The sequence below is a fragment of the Zeus faber genome (genome assembly GCF_960531495.2).
Source record: "Zeus faber genome assembly, chromosome: 17".
NCBI lineage: Eukaryota > Metazoa > Chordata > Actinopteri > Zeiformes > Zeidae > Zeus > Zeus faber.
Genome location: NC_137204.1, coordinates 6,039,653 through 6,048,338, shown reverse-complemented (window position 1 = coordinate 6,048,338; position 8,686 = coordinate 6,039,653). Strand labels below are relative to the sequence as shown.

The 8,686-nt window shown below is 39.1% G+C and overlaps 1 protein-coding gene across 1 annotated transcript in view; it reads right to left on the bottom strand.

Annotated features, from left to right (window-relative positions):
- The window catches only part of fibcd1b (fibrinogen C domain containing 1b), a gene marked incomplete at both ends in the record, with an annotated part of 121,369 nt that overhangs the window by 968 nt on the left and 111,715 nt on the right, over nucleotides 1-8,686 (bottom strand). The gene's annotated exons all lie outside the window — the stretch shown is intronic.

Here is an 8,686-nt window from a genome sequence, read left to right as displayed (position 1 = left end):
TATAATAAGTCATTCCGGCTAATGGATATCAAATGTTTTTTGTTGACTGAATTTGTTTCGTAGCAGACAGGGCGCTAACTGTGTTCTTAACCAAATCCAAATGGCATGAGGAAGTTGGCATACCAATAAATAGTGAGAGACCAGCAAGCAAAATAAACCCGATACACCTCCTCCGAGGATCGCCCCTCATTACTCCAAGCAAGAGGTCGGGATGCTTTGTAGCCAATTTATCAAACGTTCAATTATGACCTTTATCCCCCTCTTTTTTATATCACCTCCCTAATGATGCCATCAGGACGCCGATGCCAGTTGACAGACAGCAATTTAATGAGAAGTGGAAAAACACCACTGATCAGGTGAGATGTATTACTTAAAATCTTGTCATTGGCATTCAGGGGTCATGTTATTTAGCTTGTGATATATAACTTTACTACTAGAAATGTATTTTTACCAGAGTATTGTAATTTGATTTAATTTTTCAAAGTGACTTTGTGATGAATGTGTTAAGGTTTTTTTTTTAAAAGCAATGGTTACCCAATCATACATATTGGCATGAAGGAATAAATACAAGGAAATGTATGAAATGAGTGAGTCAACTTGTTTTACAATGTGCATATCTTGCTTTTATATAAAAAGCAACCACAGGGTTCAAAATCTTTATTTCAATATATTTATATACTACTCCACTCATTGAATTCTCAGACAGATTGGAGGTATGAGGACATACACATGCTACAATTTAATTTAAAAAGCGAAATTGCTTACAAGGTCTTGGACATTGATATTTTAAGAACGGAAATTGGTACAAGGGCACAGTTTGCTTGAAATTTGATTACAAGCCATCTCTAAGTTCTAAAAAAGACACAAAAATGACAAAGATAAAAATATACAGTGCAGGGAGAGGCAGAAAATCCAGGGGGCTTATTTGAAGCCTCCACCGAAATAATAATAAAATTTCACAATTTTATAGAGAACACAAAAACCATACAATTTGAGTGTGTGTGTGGGGGATAAAGGTTTATACATCTGTATTGACTTCTGAGCAATAGGAATAATACTATACTATTACTAATACTAATTGTAATACTAATAATATGTCACTATGAGTGAAACAAATAAAACATGGATACATGGACAACAATACATGGGGAAAAGCAGTAAGAAAACAGCAGTTCAACGCTCCTGTAAGCATATTTTGTAACATTTTATAAAGGAATAGTATTTTGCCAGGTGGGAAAAGCCCTTCCATAAATTGCAACCTCTAAATCTTATCGAAAATTGACCTCTGCCAGTGAGAAATTTAGGAGGATGAAGATCTGAAGAATGACGACTTCAGTAAGAAAGAACCTATAAGTACAATTTATAGTAAGTAAGAACTGCTCATGAATGTTCCCTTCACTTGAATGCATCTTATAAATAAAAACCCATATTTGAGAAATATTAATGTCATAAGAAGTATAATTTGGAGTTTCTGAAAAAGAGGAGCAGATGAGTTGTGACTGATGGGGTTGCAATCCTAGAAAATGAAAGATGGGGATCAATTAGACTGTAATTAATAGTAAGGAGACAATTGGTGGCGACAAGATTACTAACCTTCCATATACCAATAGATTTATTTATTTTTCTGCTAGCCTAGTCAGTTTGTTCTCTCTAACTCAAACTCTCATCAACACGATTTCCCAGGAATCTTGTAGTTGACAAGTGAGGCATCTCAACAGACTCAATAGTAATTTTAGATAAATCCTCAGTGTATGACGTTTTTCCAACTGAAAATGATAAAGTTTGATTTTCTTACATTCGAAGATAATTTATTCAATCTGAACCATGAAGCGTAGGCAGTTAAACCGACATTATCATCCTTAATCATTTAATTTAAACTTAAATGGGAGAAAAATAAGGCTGTGTCATCCGAAAACATTATTGGAGAAAGGATATTTGAGACATTAGACAAATCATTTATATAGATAAGGAATAATAATGGTCCAAGAATGGACCCCTGCGGAACCCCACAAAGTAGACATTTTTAACTATTTGTACATAGTGTCATAAAACCATATTTATACAACTTTTCCAACAAAATATGGTGGTTAACTGCATCAAAGGTTTATGAAAAGTCTATGAAAACACTACAAATAAATTCATTATTTTCAAGTGCATAGGTAACTTTGTCAATCAGGTGAAGGAGCGCCATATAAGTGGAGTGATTTTTCCCTAAACCATACTTGTGTTTGTAAAAAATAATTGAATTTGAAATCTATATGAAAAAAAATCCTTTTGTATATCATTTTTTCTAATATTTTTGAAAAACATGGCAAAAAAGATATGGGTCTATGGTTATTAAAACAACATGGATCATTTGATCTGATCATCTGCAACGTTTAAATCTTCTGGCACAACGGCTGTTTTCAAGATGAAGAAAAGGCCTCACATTCAGCAATTGGTGAAAAAACTCAAGGTGAAATTGGGTATTTATTTCAGAAACAAGCCTTACTTTTCCGGCCTCTCCAAGGCCAAAAGGAAACTTGTTGCACCACCTTTATGTCTGTGCTGGACTATGGCGATGTTATACACATACACACACGCTAGATACTGTCTACCATGGAGCACTGAGGTTTATTACAAATTTTAAAGCCCTTACTCACCAAAGATCTTTCTTCGCTTGGGTGGGATGGTCTGCCTTGTCTAGTCTTAACCATTGCCATATCTTTATTTAGGAGAATGTTTTTGGTCTGCTTCCATTTTACCGACAGATCTACATCCTTCCGAAAAGTATGGGAAGATTTTGTCTTCGCTCCCAGGACTTATTCCTACTATCTGTCCCTAAAGTCCGTACTAAAATGGGAAAAAGGGTGTTTAAATACACTGCTCCCTCTGCTTGGAATCTGATGCATGACCTGATTCTTCGGGAGCTCGTCTCACTGGATGCATTGAAAGTAATTCTAAATGACTTGTGGAGGCAGGCACATCTGACTGTAGATGTTTTGACTGATTCATATTGCGCCTCTTTGATACCCGGTGTTGATGACTTGTGATGAATATTGATGAATATTTTTGTTATTTTATGATTCTGTAATTTATTCTTTTTTTTTTTTTTTATCGTAAATTGTATTGTCTTTTTTTATGTCTGCAACCCTGTCAATCGTGCTGCCGCCTGTGTTGACCAGGACACTCTTGTAAAAGAGATATTTAATCTCAATGAGACTTTTCCTGGTTAAATAAAGGTTAAATAAAACAATTACATTAAAGAAAAGATGTGAGCAAGTGGCTGCAATATTTACTCTTTCACATGTTTGACAAGGAATGCAGAAATATTGTCATGACAGCTGCTTTGACATGTCAAACCAGCTGTCGATGGTTTTAGTTGATACATTATGTCAATTATTTCTTGGATATCTGGGTGCTTAAAAGAAAACAAAATAGGAAAATGTCTGTGCATAAAATTGGATCGGAAAAGTTGTTTTCCATGACAAGCAGACATTTTGCTAGCTAATTCATAACCAATTAGCTGACAAAAGAAGAAGAAGGAGAATCATCATTTCATTAATCTCACAGCTGCGAATGCTCTTAACACATTGTAGCTGACAGCCCCTAATGATTCCGGACTTCATTCCAGACCTGTGGATTAACCCTTATCCCTCACTTTCAAGCAGAGGGGAGAAGAATCTGCGTTATCACTGTGAGTCCAACACAAGGGCCTTTTGGCGTTTAAACAACCTTTTACCTCCTTTACCCGTCGCCCTCTGACGGTCACATGGGTGGGAATTCAAAAGAAGAACTTAATGGCACATACTCTGGTGTCTTGGCACTCCAGGGGACAAAGGAAAATATTCACACCTTCCACTCCTTTGAAAACACTCTCACACTCGAACGGGCGGAAAGAGTCGGAAACACGCACAATCCTGCCCTTCGCCTACCTACCAATTTACAACTAGTGCCGAGCTTATCTGAAAGTGCCCGATCCAGGTTCTAAACCGGGACCATGTTCCTGTTTTTAGACACAGTTGTATAGAGATGAGTTATTAATTAAATCACTATGTAATAAAAGTAATTGTAATATTTGTAATGTTTTTATTCCAACTTACAAAAATCTGACCTCTCTACGATGCCGGGTGTCAGAGATGTGAGTGGTAAGAATAAAAGTGTATTTTTGTCATGTGTTTTTACTGCCATTAAGTGGCCAAAGAAATGACGATCTGCTCCCGCGTTATTCATTGCATGCCTTGAATCTTAACTCAAATCAAGTGTTTTGTTGTCATATCTTTTCTTATTAATGGTGCAAATATAAATTTGCTAAGTTGAGTTGTTAGATATATTATGTTGAAGTTACCATGAAAGTCATGTCAAAACATGTAAAAATGTCTGGAGGTTTTCAATCCCTGATATGTGATTTATTTTGGGGACAGTTTATTTACGATGTTTCGAAATCCCTGAATTGACGGGGACGGAAGGAGGTGTGCGAGTGTTCCACTTAAAATATCAAATTAAATAGTTGTATAAAAATAGTAATAAACTCCGGCATTTAATGGACTTAGAGATGATGCCACGTCAAGTCGTTGGTTCAAAGGACACGCTCCTTCTCACCGAAAATAAGATGGGGCTTGAGCGTGGAGCGTCTTTGTCCTGCAGTTCTGGCTTTTTCCACATTTTCTTTTTTGCTTTTGCTCATCTTTTTCCTGGCGTTTGCTCAACATCTATTCTTTTAGCTTTCACTAAGATACTTTTACTTTTGACGATTGCTAATTTCAGACTTTTGGTTTTACTTAAAAACCCGTCCAGATCTGCGGATGCGTAATGTATATTTCATCTTCTTAATTATTTGATATTTTCTTTAAGTTCCCGGTTAGATCATGGTACTTAGAGTTCTCGAGTTAATAATAACTTTGTAATTAGCAGCGAATGGCCAACAACGGTATTTACAAGTTTATTTTTAAACAAGCTAACTAGAAAAGCAGAGCCACTATCTGACGACCCACTCCAACGGACCACGATGACTCCTAAGTCACAGTCGTACAGAAACTGATCCAACGCCTGACTTAAAAGATCACCCTGCCAAAAGACACTGCCGTTCAGGTCTCTCCAAACCGCGCTCCAGTGGTTTCCCGGCTGAAGTGCATCGTGTCGTCGGAAAGATCCAAGCGACACCAACGCACTGACAAGTAAACCCCAGAGAACGCCTCGTCACGTTACGTCATCTGATTAAGAGTTGGTGTCGGATAAGTTTTAAAATCTTTCGATTATGACTTAGAAACTTCATTTAATCTCTCTTTTTCTTCGTAACACCTCCAATCACACACTACCTCCATTTCTGCCAAACCAGTGATGAGTTTGTCAGATTAGAATCCATTATTTTCCTATTTGTTTGTTGATTTTATATTACCCACACTTTTTTTATTTGGCCTTGTTATTGACAAACATTTTGCTGACCCTTGTTGTCCCTCCTCCAGGGGGCAGCAGTGTCGGCACCTGGGGACCAACTCCACGTCATGTTCAGGACAGGACAAGTGCATGTTTTTAATTTTGGTCCTTTTTTAAATTGGAGGAGAGCCATGTGAGAACACACAAAGGCCCCCAATCCGGAGATAACCCTTCGGACCACGGTGCCAACAGCAGCCCAGGTGGGAATGGAACCCAGGACCTTCATACTGTGAGGTGAGCAGTACAAACAACGTGCCACTGTGCCCTTCTGAACAATGCTTCAATTTAGACTGTATTTATTTGTAGGACTGCCAATTGGAAGACATTCATTGAAACTAAAACTACGAACTTTGATAACATTTTTGATGTGCAAAATCAGCATTTTTTTCCCTCATATAGATAATCCCATGAAATACTGGCAAACATGTCTTTAAATTAAGAAATATTTGACTTGCTTATAATTATTTTGTGCATTGTTTTCTTGGGATGTTCAGCTATATTCAACTTGATTAAAGAGTACTGGAATATGGGAAAATGATCTACCAAGTCTAAATACAAGACCCCAGATTTCATTCCTTATTCCCTCAAAGAGTTAGTTAAATTGTTATCAATCAAAGTTAATGAATTTTCTTTAACTGGTGTAGATGTATGAATAAAAGGGGAAAAGTAACTAGAGTAAAGAATATTGAATAAATCCCCTGTAAGGGCATCACATTTATTTTTAAATTGAAATTTCCTAAAATGTTACAGAGTTTATCTGTTAGACAAACTGTGGACAAACTTTCATGAAAATCTTTGATGACAAAGTCAGGTGGGCAATAAATAACACCAACAGTAACTTTCTGCATTTCACCAAATTCTTTCCACCAGAGAGCCCTGAAACCTCAGCACTATTTGACTTAAGAGAGAGATCATCCATCATTTAAAATTCATAGTCACATCAAATAAACGAAGATAGTCCACCTCCAGATCTATTCCCTCTTACATAGTGAACCTGATAAAGCAATAATAGAAAGAAAAACATGTTTGAGTGAAGGTAAATAATTAATGAATTTATATATTAGGTGACATGGAAACACATAAGCCGCTTAACTAAGAGTTTCACTATAAAAGCTACAGAGGTTAGAGGCATCAAATGACGAAAAAATACATTTTGGTCTGGGGCAACATCAAAATTCTAAGAGTCGATTGTAGAAGGATAAAATGGCTTCAAGATCTGGCGTTCAAAATGTGATTTGTTGTAGTCCATAGTGTCTATGAAGAATAATGTGCTGTGAATGTGTGGTTAAGTAATCAAAGTACTGTAAAATGCCTAATGGTGAAGAATAATGACCCAGACTCTGGCGTCGGCCTTCCTTAGCTGTGGTGGATTTTGGGAAGGAGGATGGACTCTACTCTACTCTACTCTTATCTCAAATATGCAATAATATGTCACCGCTCTCTGGAGCTGCATTCATTGCTAGGAGTAGTTCTTTCCTCCTTTGCCGGACAGCAGGGAAGTCCCCATTGATAAAGATGCCTGAGCCCTTCAAGTTTTAAGTTTTATCTACAACAGCAAGTTTGTCCTTCAAACGCAGAAATGTGTGACAGCGATTTTGAGTTCTGGGCAGGATTCCTCAGATTATTGTTTGATAGAAAACCAGCCACCAGTTCAGAGAAACACAGTAGCAGCCATCTTGGGAGGAGAGCCTTGTGTTTGTGCAGTTCTTTCTTTTTTTCATTCTTTCTTTCTTTCTTTCTTTCTTTCTTTCTTTCTTTCTTTCTTTCTTTCTTTCTTTTTCCACCTGTCTCTCCTTGCTCATAATGACCTCACCCTGTGGCCAGAGATCGATGGCGGGACGACGCTCGGAGCGAAATGACAGTGTGTTCCCCCCCGGTTGCCAGGCGACGGCTAACAGCTCATCGGGGTATCAAAACCTTTAATTGCCAATATCACCTTCCCCTCCCACCCCCCCTGTCACCCCCATCGCAACCCATGGCCACAAAAAAAGAAAAGTGTTATTGGTGTTACACGGCATGAGATGTTCCTGTAGAAAAAAAAAACGCGGACATCTAATGGCTTCAACAATGTGATAATGTACGAGGAGACATCGAGGGAAGGAGGAGGAAGTAAACAGGGGCACTTAGAGGCTCATTTACGGGTGGCGGGTGTCACCTTGGTGGGCTGAGTGGAGCTGGCGGCCTCCTCTGAAGACCATTAGCATCAGCAACCCCACCACCCCATCAAATGTGCACCTGTCGGCTGATCACTGATCACGGATCAGCCTGGGCAGAGCAACATAACAATAACAACAATGGTGCCTCGAGGGAAGAGGAAGCGGAGATGAGAGGGCAGGCGGGCGGGAGGGCGGGAGGGAAGGCGGGGGAGGAGGATGAGCACCCTGAGTTTGCCAGGACGGAAAAGTCCACCAGGCAGGTCGGTGCAAGGTCAGGTTTGTTGAGGACGGGCTTAGAAATGTGACGAAACTCTCAGCAGAGGTGATATCCCAGCGAGGAAAGCAGTTCTTTCAAACCGTCTTCTCCGTTTATTTCCTCCCTTCCCTTCACCCTTCTCCAACCCGCCTTCCTCAGTCTGCATTTCTCATTTACGTTTCTCCCTCTCTCTTCCTTTCCCCTCTCTCACATTTGGCCTCTTGATTCCTGTGTTGAATTTTTCCTTAACCCTTCCCCTCCCCTCCTCTCCACTCTTCCTCCTCTCCTGCACCATCTTTCATATCTGTCCCCATTCTCTCTCTCTCTCTCTCTCTCGCTCTCTCTCTCTCCCTCCCTGTTTTCAAAGCCTCGCACCCCAAAGGTATTTTAAATTGCTTCTTCATTTCCACGGAAGGTTTTTGTTTACGCTCCGGGTCAAGCGTAGCAATTAATTGAGGGTAATTTAATCTAGGTGACGGGTGGCTGGCGTGGATCTGATGTTCGGGGAACACCGAGACAGATGCTTTAAGTAGTGGACAAAAAAGCCCCGCTTCTTTCTCGTGCGCTGGACTATCCCCTCAACACTTTGCTGACTTGCAGAAACAAGACGGTAATTGTAAAGTGGCTGGAGGTTGTGGAGAACAGCCTACGGAGACGACCGTTCTTCATTAGGGAAATTTTACTCTGTTGTTGCTTGCTTTCTTTCCCCTGTTTTTTTTTTTTATTGTAGCCATATTTAATCTTGGATGGTTACGTTTATAAATACAGAATTTCTAACCAACTTATCTTCTAAAATCCCGGACAAAATCAAAATTTACTGCACACTGATCCTTTGAGCCGAGCCGGAAGCTATTTCAAG